This window comes from Macrotis lagotis, chromosome 3 (genome assembly GCF_037893015.1).
Source record: "Macrotis lagotis isolate mMagLag1 chromosome 3, bilby.v1.9.chrom.fasta, whole genome shotgun sequence".
Lineage (NCBI taxonomy): Eukaryota > Metazoa > Chordata > Mammalia > Peramelemorphia > Peramelidae > Macrotis > Macrotis lagotis.
Genome location: NC_133660.1, coordinates 8,656,927 through 8,673,719, shown reverse-complemented (window position 1 = coordinate 8,673,719; position 16,793 = coordinate 8,656,927). Strand labels below are relative to the sequence as shown.

Sequence of the window (16,793 nt, the reverse complement as noted above, 5' to 3'; positions counted from 1 at the left end):
ACTAATTTAACTTTGCCAAAAGACCCTTAAAAAGAAAAAAGAAGTTACTTTGCCTTCAATGTTCTTTGAAAGGGAATCTTAAGAAAATGACCATTTCTTGGAAGGGTTGGGGGAAATCTGGGACACTAATACATTGTTGGTGGAGCTGTGAACTCATCCAGCCTTTCTGGAGAGTAATTTAGAACTAGGCCCAAAGGGCAACAAAAATGTGCATACCCTTTGATCCAGCAATGCCACTACTAGGTCTATACCCTAAAAAGATGATGAAAAAAATGTAAAAGCTATCACGTGTACAAAAAATATTCATAGCAGCCTTGTTTGTGATGGCAAAGAATTGAAAATCAAGTAAATGTCCTTCAATTGGGGAATGGCTTAGCAAACTGTGGTATATGTATGTCATGGAACACTATTGTTCTATTAGAAACCAGGAGGGATGGGATTTCAGGGAAACCTGGAGGGATTTGCATGAACTGATGCTGAGTGAGATGAGCAGAACCAGAAAACCACTGTATACCCTAACAGCAACATGGGAGTGATGTTCAACCTTGAAGGACTTGCTCATTCCATCAGTGCAACAACCAGGGACAATTTGGGGCTGTCTGCAGGGGAGAGTGTCATCTGTATCCAGAGAAACAACTGTGGAGTTGGAACAAAGACCAAGGACTATTAACTTTAATTTAGGAAAAAAAAAAACTGATATCTTATTGTCTGATCTTGTTATCTCTTACACTTTGTTTCTTCCTTAAGGATTTGATTTCTCTCTCACCACATTCAATTTGGATCAATGTATACCATGGAAACAATGTAAAGATTGGTAATTGCCTCCTAATGTTATGAATATTGATATAGTGTTTAAAAATAAAAGTAAACATGTTTAAAATTGCAATTTAAACATGCTAAAGTGTGCAGTGTTAAAGAGTAAAATTTTCTGCAGAGTATATGAAGAAAGAGAAGATTTGAAAGGTAGGTAGGCTGCAGATTATGATGGATCTTAAATGCCAGACAGGGATGTGTGAACTTTATTCAGCAGGTAACAGAGCCACAGATTTTTGAGAAGAGTTAGGTGAGCAGACTAATGCATCAAACGGGGGTATATTGAAGAGTGGATTGGATGGAGAAGTAAATGCTAATTGTTGCCTTCATTCCCTGGTTTCATATTCAATAAAAGTTTTGTTTTGTCTTTTTCTAAAATATGCTGAGGGGCAGCTAGGTGGCACAGTGGATAAAGCACCAGTCCTGGAGTCAGGAGGACCTGAGTTCAAATCTGACCTCAAATAATTCATAATTACCTAGCTGTGTGGCCTCAGGCAAGCCACTTAACCCCATTTGCCTTGCAAAAACCTAAAAAAAGTTACATAAAAAAGAAAAGAGGGAATACATGGGAAAAAAATATGATTTATAGTATCATGAATAAACAAGGGAGTAAAGTAGAGGAATAAGGGAGGGAGGAAAGATCGACATTGAAAAAGGGACATTCCAGTCTCAGACAAGAAAGAGAGAGGGCTCAGATTTTTATAAAACTTATTGAAATAATAATATAAAGTGTGGAAACTATTTGGTGTTTTTCATATGTAAATATAGTTAAATAAGAAGGCTAGCAATCATTTCTGAGAAATCAAATAATCTAACTAAGTTTATCGGAAGATAAATCAAACAAGAATTATTATCTTGATTGTAAGGACTTTGGATTCCCCCACAAAAAGAAAAAGGGTGATTGAATGAGCTACAAAAGACAAAAATTTTATTTACGAATTAAGATGACAGGATGAACTAAAATTCAAATAACTGAAGAAAATATAAAATATTAATGATTTATATCTAACAATGATTGTAAATTATACAGCATTAAAAGAAATAAACAACACAATTATATTATGTTTAAACATATCAATATCTATAAGAAAGGATCAAATTAAATACCTGCCTAATGGTATAGTAAAAAAAAATTTTAAACCTAATTTTCCAATAATAGGATTTACCATTATGATGGTATTGTGAAAAGAGAAGCCCAATTCTCCCACAGAAACCAAAAGAAATATCTAAAAGTACTCCTGAAAGAACAAGGATAAAGATAAACATTCATTATTTTGGGGAGGGGGGGGTTACAAGACAATGGGGTTAAGTGGCTTGCCCAAGGTCACATATCTAGGCAATTATTAAGTGTCTGAGGCTAGATTTGAACTCAGATTCTCTTGACACCAGTGCCAGTGTTCTATCCACTGTGCCACCTAGTTGTCCCAAGATAAACATTTATTAAAACCCTAAACTGTACTGTTAGAGATGCAAATAAACATCAAAAGCAAGTCCATGCTCTCAAGGAGCTCATAATCTAATGGTGAAAACAATATATAAACACCTATGTCCAAATAAGCAAAATACAGGATGAATTAGAGATGATCAACAGAGGGAAAGTGTTAGAAATAATAGGAACTGGAAAGAACTTCCTGTAGAAAGTGCAATTTTAGCAGAGACTTGAAGGAAGAGATGAGTTCAAGGAGGGAGAACCTTTCAGGGATGGTGGCTAAGCTAGTGACAATACCCTAAATTGGCTGAAGTACCACCTCACACCTCTCAGACTGGCCAATATGACCAGAAAGGACAATGATCAATGTTGGAAGGGATGTGGGAAATCTGGGACACTAATACATTGTTGGTGGACCTGTGAACTCATTCAACCTTTCTGGAGAGAAATTTGAAATTACACCCAAAGGGCAACAAAAATGTGTATATCCTTTGATCCAGCAATACCTCTGCTGGGTCTATACCCCGAAGAGATGATGAAAAAGGTTAAAAACATCACTTGTTCAAAAATATTCATAGCAGCTCTGTTTGTGGTGGCAACGAACTAGAAATTGAGTGGATGTCCATCATTTGGGGAATGGCTTAATAAATTGTGGTATATGTATGTGATGGAAGACTATTGTTCCATTAGAAACCAGGAGAGACGGGATTTCAGGGAAACCTGGAGGGATTTGCATGAACTGATGCTGAGTGAGATGAGCAGAACCGGAAGAACATTGTACACCCTAACAGCAACATGGGGGTGATGATTAATGGACTCGCTCATCCCATCAGTGCAACAATCAGGCACAATTTTGGGATATCTGCGATGGAGAATACCATCTGTATCCAGAGAAGAATTGTGGAGTTTGAACAAAGACCAAAAACTATTGCCTTTAATTAAAAAAAAAAAACTTATCTCATTATGTAATTTTGCTATCTTTTATACTTTATTTTTTTCCTTAAGGACATGATTTCTCTCTCATCACATTCAACTTAGATCAATGTACCATGGAAACAATGTAAAGACTAACAAACTGGGGCAGCTAGGTGGCATAGTGGATAAAGCACCGGCCTTGGAGTCAGGAGTACCTGGGTTCAAATTCAGTCTCAGTCACTTAATAATTACCTAGCTGTGTGGCCTTGGGCAAGCCACTTAACCCCATTTACCTTGCAAAAACCTAAAAAAAAAAAAAAAAAAAAAAAAAAAAGACTAACAGATTGTAAAATTCAAAATAAATAAATAAATTTATTTTAAAAAAAGAAAAATAAACTACCCTGAAATGAGAGATGGAGTGTCTTATTTGAGGAGGTTGTCACTAGATCAAAGAGTATAGGGGCAATGAGGGAGAGGGTAAGATGGAAAAAGATGGAAAGCTAGGGGAGGGAAGGTTGTGAAGGGATTTGTATTTGATCCTGAGAGTGATAGTGAGCCATTTTTATTGAGAGCCATGATATATTCAGATCTGCTGAGGGGTAGAGTACTTCAACAACTGAGTTGAAGATGATCTGCAGTAGGGGTCTACGGCAGGCAGACCCACCAAAAAGGGGATTGCAGTTGTTTGGGAATGAAGTGATGGGAGCTTGCACCAGAGTGGGGACAGTGTCAGAGGGGAGAATGGGCCAAAAATGAGAGAAATTACAAAGGTAAAACTGATGGATTAGCTATGAGATCCAACCCCCAGAATGTTGATTCCATAATAGCTATAGATTGGGTGAACCTCAAAGGAGAAGATATTGAGTGATGGAGGTGGAGGGAGAACCTAGGAGAGGCCATGGGAGAGCAAAGAGCATGTCAACTACCCCACTTCAACCAGCGAATGAAGGGAATGCACAAAAGTGCCAGAAAAAGGAGAGCAGGGAGCTTGTATCACCAGGAGGGACCCAGATCTGAGGGAGAGCCAGATGGAAGTGATGAGAAAGGAAAATAATTTAAGAAAAAAGCTATGGAGCATATATTCCCAGGAGTACATTGGAAGGGATGAGTGGTTCAAAATATGAGTAGAAAATAGAAGGGTTGAAAGAACTACGAATAAGGGAGAAGATTGTGAAAAATGGAGAAGTAGGTTCCAGATCACTGGGATGGGCAGAGTAGACTAGGTGAGAGTTTATTAATTATTGTGGGATGGCTTCAGTCTCTCAGGGTATTGGGCAGTTAAGGTTAGGGGAATGGTAGAGAGCAGATGATAAAATAAGCTTTCTCTACATAGAAGAAAGCTCCTCCATTCAGTCTAGATCAGATGGGCAGAAAATGGCAGGGGAAAGTAGAGGAAAAACAGCTCAGGGAAATTCAGAAGGAGCAGCAGCAGGGGAAAAGAGGGTCATGCCAGGGCAATCCCCATGAGCACGGGTCAGAAGCTCATTTGTAATCGATTGCATCAAGGGAAGGCCTCAAGGTTTAGATATAAATTAAGGGATATTTCTGTTTTGCTTTTAACTAGATTTATGAAGACAGGGAAAAGGTGGATAGGGAAGAATGTGAAGATCAGGGGTGGCTAGGTGGTACTGTGGTTAGAGCACGGGCCCTGGAGTCAGGAGGACCTGAGTTCAAACACAGCCTCAGACACTTAATAATTACCTAGCTGTGTGGCCTTGGGCAAGCCACTTAACCTGATTGCCTTGCAAAAACTAAAAAAAGATTTGAAGATCAAATAAGGGAGAACTGAATTTGTCAGTTTGGGGGGCTGAGCTAACTAGGACATAATGCAGGATAACATTAATGATTAAACCTTTACAACTCCAGTGCTTGTTTATATTGAGGTGACCTTTGGTTGGCACATGAAGTTACACCAAAGAACATAAGTTCTAGCAATTTCCACCATCCTATAAAGGGTTTGGGCCTAGTCCCAATTGTGAACTAAGCTAAAGACAATCTGAATGAAGTAAGGAGAGGCCATTAGCAGTGAGCTAACCACTTTATGATTATTTCTTTGGTCATAGTTATCCATGAACTAGGTCTCACTTCTATGAGGACTTATATTTGGGGGCAGAGAAGGGGACTGCAGGAGCAGAGCATTCTAAGAATTATACAGTTTTTTGAAAAGTTTGACAAATAGATCAAGTTCTGAGGCAAGACTAATACTGAGCTCACAAATGGGGGGAGTGGGGAAGAGGAGGCATCCCTCCCTATTCTGCACCAATGCACGTGGCCCCTACAGACTGCCTCTCACGAGAGGCATTAGACTCCCTTTTCTCTTACTCTTTGGCTCATATGTTTCTTCTTCAGGCATCCTGGGGTAAATAGTTTAAAGTTTAGGTTATGGCTCAGGTCTAGGCCTCCTCAACTCAAAACTGGACATAAAATACAACATTAATCAAGTATGGAACAGACAATTTATACACACTCACACACACACACACACACACACACACACACACACACACACACAGAGTGCTATCCAATATAGCCCCGGTTAACCAGACAGTAACTTAACTGCTTTTACAATCTGCTGTTTGGGGGACTATTATTTAAACCTCATCAGAATATAGAGAAGTTTTATAAGACTGCTAATCAGATAGTTTACATGTCACCTCACCTCTTCAGTGTCTAAATAGCACCTACCATCATTCAGTTTCAACCCTTGACCTCCAGACCTTTCCTACTTCCAAGGTTGGATCAAAGCCTGGAGTCATTCATCTCAGAGATTTGTTCATGAAAATCAGGAAAGAAAAAACACAAAAGGAGCAAAAGCATTTGTGGGCACAGGTACAAACTTGCCTATTTATTCACCAGACTAGCAGAAAAACAACTCAGAATTTTCCTTACAGAGAGGGAGAGAGAGAGAGAGAGAGAGAGAGAGAGAGAGAGAGAGAGAGAGAGAGAGAGAGAGAAGAAGAAGAAGAAGAAGAAGAAGAAGAAGAAGAAGAAGAAGAAGAAGAAGAAGAAGAAGAAGAAGAGAAGAGCAAGTCAATCTGCTTCTGTAATAGGACTTTTCCTTCTGCAATAGTGACCACCCTGGCTCTTACTGCCTGAAGTCCAAGTATGTTTCTTTTCACCTCTTCCCAAGGCCAGCCAATACCATTAAGGGGATTTGAACGATCGAGTATCTCCCATTGGCTCCAGCTACCAGGGGTGGTAGAGAGGGGCTCCCTGCAGTTCACTCCTTTTAACCACTTAACAATTGAATTCATTTTTACAGAGATAAACATATAAACATTCTCCGCAATACCTAGTGGACATAATTCTCCCTGCATTACCCCCTGCTCTGCAGATAGGGAAGGCATTCAGTTTACAGTTTTGCTCAGTTCCTACATGGCACAATCCCATTAAACTCCAAGTCTGAAGCCCCATTTGGGCTCAAGTCCTAGGCACCCTTATTTCCTAGGGCTCCCCTGCCCATCTGACTTGGAATACTGCTGTCTGGCTAGAGTTCCCTGTTCTCATGGTTATTCTACCTTCTGTGCCCAGACCTGAAAAGGGCAAATGAAGGGGTGGCTAGGTGGCGCAGTGGATAAAGCACCAGCCTTGGAGTCAGGAGTACCTGGGTTCAAATCCAGTCTCAGATACTTAGCAATTACCTAGCTGTGTGGCCTTGGGCAAGCCACTTAACCTCATTGCCTTGCAAAAACCTAAAAAAAAAAAAGAAAAAGGAAAAGAAAAAAGAAAAAGGCAAATGAAACAGATCGAAACCATACCCCAAACCCATTTCTCAGGACCAAAGGGTAAAAGGGAAGAGGAAGGAGAAGTAGTAATTAGTCCCCAAGCTATTGGTGAATGGAAACTTCACCTTCTTTGGATGCCCCAGTAAAGAAAAAGAGTGCCTCCAGGCTGGCAGTTTTAAAAGGTATAGTCTGTTCCTGCTAAACAATTAAATGAAAAAAATTTATTCCCACACATGTGGTAAGGGGATGCAGAACCAGGTTCTCCCAGAATGCAGATAACCTCCATGTTAGGTGATCTGGGCTTGCCCAAAGCAAATTGCTAGTTATACTTAGACTGACTTCCAAAACCATGCTCTTGAGCCACTTCCTGTGTAGCTAATGTTTGCCCTTCAATTTCTAAGAAGACCCTGCCATCAGGGAGGTGATGCCATGACAAGCACATGGATTGGATTTAAGAGAGGAGATGCTATTCTAAGTCATCAGTCTCACTTTCTCCTTTGGAGTCTTCTGAGTCCAGTGGCCAAATATGAATCAGGACAACTGGAGACGACCCTGGATGAGAGGCAATCAGGGTTAAGTGACTTGCCCAAGGTCACACGGCTAGGATGAGTATCTGAGACCAGATTCCAAGGCTAGTGCTCTATCCACCATACCACTATGCTGCCCTACATGTATAGCTAAATTGTACTGAAAAACTCAAATGTCCTAATTCCAAGAAGTGAAAGATGGGAATCAGTAGGTACAAAGGTCAGTACTGGTACACAAAAAAGAACCTTGGCCAAAATTCAAGAAACTTCAAAGAAAAAGGGATCATATTTTGAGTTAAGAGGTGAGTTGACAGAATACCTTTCTGGAAACTGCTCAGTTAAACTGAAGTAGAAACAGTTGGGTCCGTTCAGAGCATTGCAGTCAGGGGGTAGAGTCAGGGAGCTGAGCAGCAAGGACAGGCACTAGATCAGAGACATCCAAGAACAGGTGATCAGGCTAATTCACCCATGAGAGTACACTTTCCTGTCCTGATCCAGAACAAAAAGACCTTCCTACAACCACCACCAAGCTCTAACGTGCTGCTTGAAGTATTAAAATGTTTGTTGACTTTATGATTGAGAAAGTTTGCCTGTAAGTGGATTGTAAACAGGACTTTTAATGTTATTCTAGAAGCCTTAGGACAGTTGGACAACAAAACTATCTTTGTTGATGACTTTGGCAACCTAGATAGTATTTTGTTATTTTTGAGTTCCTGGACCTGGCAGCTTAGGTTGTCCTGGTTTTTATTACAAGACAATGGGATTAAGTGACTTGCCCAGGGTCACACAGTGAGGTCATTATTAAGTGTCTGAGGTCAAACTTGAACTCAGGTCCTACTGACTCCATGGCCGGTGCTCTATCTATTACGCCACCTAGCTGCCCCCATCTTGGGTTGTCCTGGAATCCCAAGGACTGATACTTGGAAGGATGCTTCCTTCTCCCCCTCCAGCTGCTCACATCTGTCACATCAGAGACCTGTATCTGAATGCATTCTAAAGCTTAGAGTGGATGTGGAACAATACGAAGCAGTCAGACTAATTGTGTATGTTCTGCTGGTCAATGAGTAGTAAATGTGGCATAGGGTAGGAGCCAGCAAGGAGGGAGAGGGGGGAAGATAACTACCATCTAAGAAAATGATCATCAGAAGAGACCGCCCAATCCTTTCATGTGGTCGCTTAATAGAAATGACAATCCTTGGATGAAGGATGAGTGGAACTGAAGAATGGTAGGTTAATTTGCAATTTGACAGGGAAGGGCAGAGGAGAAGAAGCAGGACACCATCCAATGAGCCCAGCTATGCCTTAGGAGCGGTTAATCCATTTCTGTTGCTGAATCATTTCAGTTGTGTTGACTTTCACGATCCCATAAAGGGTTTTCTTGGCAAAGATACTGAAGTGGTTTGCCATTTCCTCCTCAGTGCATCTATTAGGTCTTTGTAAAAAAGAAATAAAAATACAAGATTTCTCTTTATTAAGTTTTACCACCATGTATTTGGAAGCATGGAAAGGATGTGAACTAAATAATTAGGATCAGTAGTACTACAGGGACTTTTCCTGGTTCTCTTTATTTTTTTTCTGATAACCAAATCACTAAAAATTTGGCCAGGATCTGATCCTTGCCAAGCACATTCTAGAAGAATAACTGAGGACAGCAGGCAGCTATCTATGAAGGAAGTGAAGTGATCAGTATTATAGGAGATAAAGTATTTTGTCTCTTATGATTCTCAAACCTAGGATTTTTTAACTCACAGTACCTCTCAGTGTGATTTCATTGGAGTCTTGATTCCTTTCCCCACCAAAACCCAAATCCCCTTTCTTATCCCATTATTTTGGGTCATGAAGAAGCTGAAATTGTAGAGAGTATGGGAAAAGGAGTGACATCTGTGATAACAGGTATAAATTAATTCACACCTGATGTAAAACTAATAATACTGGAAAAGAAAGGCAACTTGTAATAAAATTTTAGGAAAACTTTAAAACATTCGTGAAATAGAGCAAGAATAGAATAAATATAAGTGAAACTATCTATTTCTTATCCATGAAATAAAATGAAATTAATTCATTAGATAAAAAAGAATGCATTGAATTTGTTGGAAGTATTCCTAAGCATATCAGCTCCTAGAAAGAGGGAGGGAAATCAAATTGAGATATGGAATAAAATTGATAAAAGACTAAATGGAAAAGTCTGGTAAGAATATATAATAAATGTTTAAAATTGTCTTTACATGTAACTAGGGGAAAATAAAATATTAATTTTAAAAAGAATATATAATGAGATGACAATAGAAATGTGACATATATGTTCTGAAAGGTATTATCTGAAGGATTAAAGAGGCTAGTATATATATATATATATATATATATAATATACATATACATATATAAAGTGCTTTACAAGCCTTAAAATATATATATATATATTAGTATATTATCATTGTTCCTTTACATTTAACATTGGTGCCAACTGCTAGACATATCTGTCTAACTCTGAATTCAGCTTCTATGTATGGATGCACAGTATATACCTATAGTTCCAAAGCCAATTGTAATTGTCCCTATTCTATTCTTAAACCCTTTACAAAGTTGGCTAAGAGAACAAAGATAATAGTCCAGATCCTTCTACAGACATCAAAGTCCAAAGTGGCAAAGATCTAGAATCAAAAGAATCTCTTGGCAATCTATATTCTCCCATGTTACCTTTGCTCCACTGGAAAAACCAATCCCCCACCCCCCCATAGGAGATCAATGTGGCAACCTCAAGTTGTGAAATCTGGCACCAAGAGTATACAAAGACAAGAAAGGCAAAGTGGTTCTATGGAGGAAGCATCCCTCTTGGAATTACACCTTCTGCGATCTCAGGCAAAACAGTGGTGCGTAATGCCTAAGGATAGAGGCTGATGTTTTAAAAATTCAACAAATATTTATTGTGTCACTTGAAGATACAAAAAAAAGAAAAGAACACAATCTCTGTCCCCAAAGAGCTCACATTCTAATGAGGAGAACCACATGCACAAATAAGACATGAGTGATCACTTGGTTTTATTTCCTTATCGTTTCAGGAAACAGACATCATAAAATCCATTTGTTATGCTCCCTTGTCCAAGAAAAGAGCTAGTCTAAATTCAGAATACTGAATTTCTTTTTCAGGCTCAAGTTTTGTTTTGTTTTGTTTTGTTTTGTTTTTTTATTATATGACTCCAAGAAGTTGTAGTCACATCCTGGTAAAATCATCCCAGTTATATCAAGTTAAGTACGACCAACAGGTCTCAAACCCCATCAGTGAGTTAAGGGATGTCTACTCCAAACATGTGAAGACCTATCAGTGAAATGGACAGATAAGAATAATTTGTTCAATGACCATGACGGAAGCTGAAGCAGGCGCTGTGCTGTGCATAGAATTTAGTCAGACATGGAAGTTGCCAAGGTCATCCACTACATCCTGGTCATCTTAACTCTCATCCCGCCACTGGACTTTGGTAACTCTGGAAGAGAAAGTGAGGTTTTGCGCAACTCTGCCTCACTTAAATCCAATTCACAGAAAAGTTAAAATAAAATAAATAAAAATTTCTAAAAAGACATCCCTATGATGTCACTGAACCTCTTCAAAAACAAAGGATACATAACAAAAACAACAACTCTTTATTATACCTTCTTCCAGACAGTTGGAACTATGTGTCTATATAACCTCTAGTGTATTTTCAGAACATTTACAACTTTCTTTTGCCAGTTAAAATATTCTGGACCATCTTTCCCACTTATGATGCATATTGACAAATGATGGGGGCAGAGTTTAGGTCTGGGTCTGAGATTTCACCTCTGGTAGAGAAAACTTCAAACATGGAAATGCAAATAAAATTAAAAGAGAAAATAGGTGGGAGACATGATTACAATTTATTTTATGTTGCAATCCCCCTTCCACATACAAAGTTAGCTTTTGACATAGGGATTACAATTAAATTTCCATTGTTTTATGTCACTATTTGCACTAGGATTTTGATCACCTTGGATTTGGGGACTTGTAGGTCCAGTCAAAATCCCAATAGCCTCCAATTTTGCTATTTTCTTGTTGTCTCGAAGATAATAATAATAATGATAAGGATGGTGATAGCTAACATTTACATATTATATTAAGGTTGACAAAGCACTTTATACTAGCTGGGTGACCCTCACAAGTCACTGCCTCAATTTCTTCATCTGTAAAATGAGTTGGAAAAGGAAATGTCAAACTACTCTAATACCTTTGCCAAAACAACCCCAAATGGGGTCCCAAAGAGTCACACTCAACTGAAATGCCCAAACAATCACAGTAACAAAAGTTAGTTTCCTCAATTATCAATTTATTTCATTATTTTTATGTCTTGTTTCTATCTCACTGTCATGTTTAATATGTTTTCCAGGCTGGAAGCACAACAGCTTTGTCCCCAAACTGGCTCCTGATTACACGAAAAAGAAATTTAATCTTGATTCATTAATTACTTACTCTTTATCTCTTGAAGGATTTAATTTGCTGAGAACAGGAAAGGTTTAAGTTGTTTTCAGAAACTCTTAAAAGGGGAAAATGCCCAGAAGCTCTATGAAATCATAGAAGATTCCATCTAGCTTAAAGATGAGAACCTTAAGCTAAGATTCCATACTCAAACAACACTTGCCCAACTTCAGGTACAAACTTGAATGTCCCATTTCCCTCCAAAGAAGAAAATGAGGCAAGTATTTTATTTTTTTAATTAAATTTTCTTTTCTTTTGAAAGATCATCCTTCCCTCCTTCCCACTTCCCCCCTCCCCCCTCACCGAAAAAGTAAGAAAAACAAATCCCATTACAAGCATATCTATTTTTTATTGACCATGTCTTACAATAATACATCTCAGATTGCACTCTGAGTCTCTTACCTCTCTGTCAAAAGTGAAGCAACATGTGTCAATGAGTCCTCTGAAATTGTGGTTAATCATTGTGACAAGTTCTCATTTTTTTAAATGTATTTTGTTTAATCAGCCAAGACCTGCTTTTTCAACCAACCTCTCACCTCAAAACCCTCCCAACACTGAGAACATAAGGAACAATAAAATTCATTTCCATGTATAGTCAATTAAAACAAATTTCCCCATTAGTCCTATCCTAAGGGGGAAAACATTGTCTCATTCTGTATTCTGAGTCCTTCATCTCTCATCAGGAGGTGGGTGGCAAGTCTCATGATTAGCCCTCTGGAATTGTGACTTGTCATTAATAGTCCATCCCATTTATGTATCACAACTTGTTCATCCATTCCCGAATTTATGGGTACCTCCTTAGATTCTCGTTCTTTGCTTCCTTAAAATGGTATGGCACTTTTGTACATCCTTAGAATTTGTTTCCCTTAGGACTGATCCCTCCCTTTATCTATTTTCCTTAATTCTCTCTCTCTCTCTCTCTTTTTTCTTCTTATTTCACCGTTAAGTGCAATTTATTTCTGTGTGTCTTTTGGCCAGCCCACAGGAGAGTGAGGTTTAGCCATCAACCACTCTTCCCCACCTCCTCCCCCTTTATGCTCCCCAAATTGTTCAAGCAATAATTTCCCTAACCTTTTCCATTCCTTCCCCACTCACAGTGTATTTATCTTCTCAAGAACTTCACTCTTTCAAGGAAAAACAGAGTCAATCATGAGAGACACAATATCTTCTCAACATCCATCTGAGTTTATGTATCTTAAACAACAGACATGCTGCATCATAGGAGAGGTCAAAGGATGACCTAACAAAAGATCATTTAACAGAAACCTCTAATTATACAGAGGAGGTAGCCAAGGCCAAGGAGGGGTTAAGTGCTTCATCCAACTCCCCAGGTGGAATTAGAAAAGTGATTGGAAACATTGCCTACATCACTCATCTCTACCTAGTCTTAAACATTGAATGAACATTGCCTCAGAAAAACCTTAGCATAAAAAGGACAAGGTCTCCCACTGCTCCCAGGACCATCTTTAGTAATCCTGATCCATATCTGAACAATTGACAGATGGCTCTGGAGGAAAGAATGAAGCTCTTGACTTTGAACAGCCCTCCCTCACTCAACTCTCAAGCCATGGCATCACCTTTCTGATGTCATGGTCCTCTTCCAGAATGAAGGACAAAGTACTGTTTAAATACACGTGTAAATATACACATGAATATTTACATCATTCCTCAGAGAAAGAGAGCAAGTATATAGAAAGTCTTCAGGAACTTCCAAGTTTTAATAGCTTGAAATAAACCAGGAAAAAAAATTCACTGAAAATATTAAGGAATGCAGAGAAACAAGTCATTCAGAAGCTTTTCATTTACTGCCTTATTTTTCTTTCTTCAGTATCTGCTGTGTTCTGTTGTTTTAGGTAGTAGTAAAATGTCCACAGAACAGTTTCTCCACAATGGCTATGATATGTTTCATGAACTGATGATCAGAAACAATTATGCCAAATATTGAAATGGATGAAAGATGCCCAGGGTCACCACATAAAAAATGATTAATATATATCTTGCATTGAATTAAATTGAAAAACAATAATGATTTTTGAAACAACAATAAAGCTCTTTCTAATCAGAACCCATAAAACAAAAACTTTTTTCTGTCATCTTTTATGGGAATAAGACAGATAATAGGGGCTGGGAAAATCTGATATTGTGTATTTATAAAAGTAACATCAAGAAATAATAAAACATAATTTTAAAAAAGGAAAAAAGGGGGAAAAAAGAAGAAATAATAAAACAGGGGCGGCTAGGTGGTGCAATGAATAGAGCACCAGCCCTAGAGTCAGAAGTACCTGAGTTCAAATGTGGCCTCAGACACTTAATAATTAACTAGCTGTATGGCCTTGTGCAAGCCACTTAACCCCATTTGCCTTGCAAAAAAAAAAATCTAAAAAAAAAAGAAAACAAAATCAAAAAATGAAAAAGTAGAAGAAAATGTGAACTATCCCATTGGGAAAAAAAAACTGGTCCGGAGAATAGATCCAGGAGAGATATTTCAAAATTACTGAACTACCTGAAAGTCATTATGAAAAAAAAAATACCCTAGACATCATCTTTCAAGAAATTATTAAGTAAAACTGCTCTGATATTCTAGAACTATAGGTTAAAATCGAAATTAAAAGAATTCACTGTTCACCTCCTCAAAGAGATCCCAAAATGAAAATTCCCTGGAATATCACAGTCAGCTCCCAGGCCAAGGAGAAATATTGATTAATATAATATAAAAAGAAAATGACAAATGTTACAAGAAATGTGGAAAAATTAAATAATGTTCTGTTGATGAAGTGGTAAACTGATTCAACCATTTTGTAGAGCAATTTGGAACTATGCTGAAAGTGTTATAAAACCCTTTTGCATCCCAAAGAGATATTTGTTAAAAGGAAAAGGACCTACCTGAACAAAAAAAAAAATTATAGCAGCTTTTTGTGGAGGCAAAGAATTGGAAACTGAGGGGATATTCATCAACTGGGGAATAGCTGATCACATTGTATAAGATATGATGGAATACTAATTGTACCCACAGGAAATGACAAACAGTTCTCAGTAAAACCTAGAAAGTTTTCCAAGAAGTGATGCAAAGTGACATGGGCATAACCAGAACAATGTATAAAGTAACAGCTATACTGTATGATAATCAACTGTGAATGACTTGACCATTCTCAGCAATACAATGATCCAAGGCAATTCTCAAGGATTCGTGACAAAAAATGCTATCCATCTCCAGAAGAAGAACTATTAGAATCTGAATGTATATTGAAGCATATTTTTCTTAGGAATTTTTGTCTATTTTCTTTCACAACAAGACTAACAGAAATATGCTTTGCATTGCCTTCTCACTTGGAGGGAGGGAGGGAGGGGAAAAAGGAAATCATTGGAAACACATTTTTTTAAATTAATGTTAGAAATAATTTTACATATAATTACATTTTAAAGAAAAAAGTTTAAAACTATATATTAATTGCATGTTCCTTAGTTAAAAGTTATGACCTCAAAACACTAAACCAACTGGTCAATTATTAACACTAAAAAGAGATATATTTTCCATTTTTCAATGTATCTGATGTTATGTAAACATAGCTTGAGTTGGTTCTACTATTTGGAAGGTAAATTCTATGTTGTTCAAAAATGAAATTTGTGGGCATCTTCGCGGCTCTCTCCAGGGGCGGCAGCTGAGCCGCCGCGCCGCGCCCCGGCCCCCTGGCCGGCCGCCGCCGCGCTCGCTCGAAGCCCTGCCCGGCGGTGCCCGCCGCCGCCGCCGCCGCCGTGAGCATCTTCTGGCTGGCCGGGGACCTGCCCACCTGGCGGCCACCTTCGGGCGTCCTGCTGCTCAAGAGCTGGAAGACCCGCTCGTGCGCCGGTATTCTGGGAAGCGCCGGCTTCTATTTGCCCTTGTCTTCACTACACGTTACCTGGATCTCTTCACTTCATTTATTTCACTGTATAATGCATCTACGAAGCTTATCTACGTTGCTTGTGCATATGCCACTGTGTACTTAAGCTACATGAAGTTTAAGGCTACAAATGATGGAAACCATGGCACATTCCGAGTAGAGTCTCTGGTAGTCCCTGTTGGAGGGCTGTCATTTCTAGTCAATCACGATTTCTCTCCACTTGAGATCTTGTGGACCTTCTCAATCTACCTTGAATCAGTTGCCATCCTCCCACAACTTTTTATGATCAGCAAAACTGGGGAAGCTGAGAGCATCACCACTCATTATCTTTTCCTCCTTGGTCTATACCGTGCCTTGTATCTAATTAAGTGGATTTGGCGTTACTATTTGGGGGGTTTCTTCGATCTCATAGCAGTTGTTGCTGCCGTGGTCCAAACTATTCTCTACTGTGACTTCTTCTATTCGTATGTTACAAAAGTACTCAAGGAAAAGAAGCTCAGTTTGCCAGCGTAAGTGCCAAAGACCATCGCCAGCATCTGTCCTTCAGGATGTTTGGACAGAATTCTTACCACACGAAAAAAGGCATAAGATGCTTGAGACAGAAAATCAGAAACTCAACTTTTTTTATTGCAGATAGTCATCAGCGGCTCTGTAAGAATACGGAGGAAAGTAAACCAGCGGATTTCTATTTTATGCATCTTGCCTTATCTTTTTTTTATTACTATGTACAAAGATTTTTTTACATAAAGAAACTTAATGCTGTATTAATAAATTCAGTGTGTAGTTTCAATTGGAGTAGTTCCAAAAGTGAGGATTTTTTGTGAGGTTGTTTACAACCAGGAATGAGTGCAAACTTTTTTATTTTCAAGAATTCTTTGAAATTGCTAACTTTGTGTCTACAGTGAAATTGTGCTACTTGGCAGTTGGGAGATCATATATTTTTCCTTCAATTCCATTTGCATTCCACTATATTTATTTTTTTTTTGCCAAAAGATGAATTATATTTGTTCATTGAAG

General features: G+C 38.5%; 1 pseudogene; it reads left to right on the top strand.

Annotated features, from left to right (window-relative positions):
• The first annotated feature begins 10,818 nt into the window (after positions 1-10,818).
• LOC141517213 (ER lumen protein-retaining receptor 2 pseudogene) lies at positions 10,819-16,362 on the top strand (annotated as a pseudogene).
• Positions 16,363-16,793: the final 431 nt, after the last annotated feature.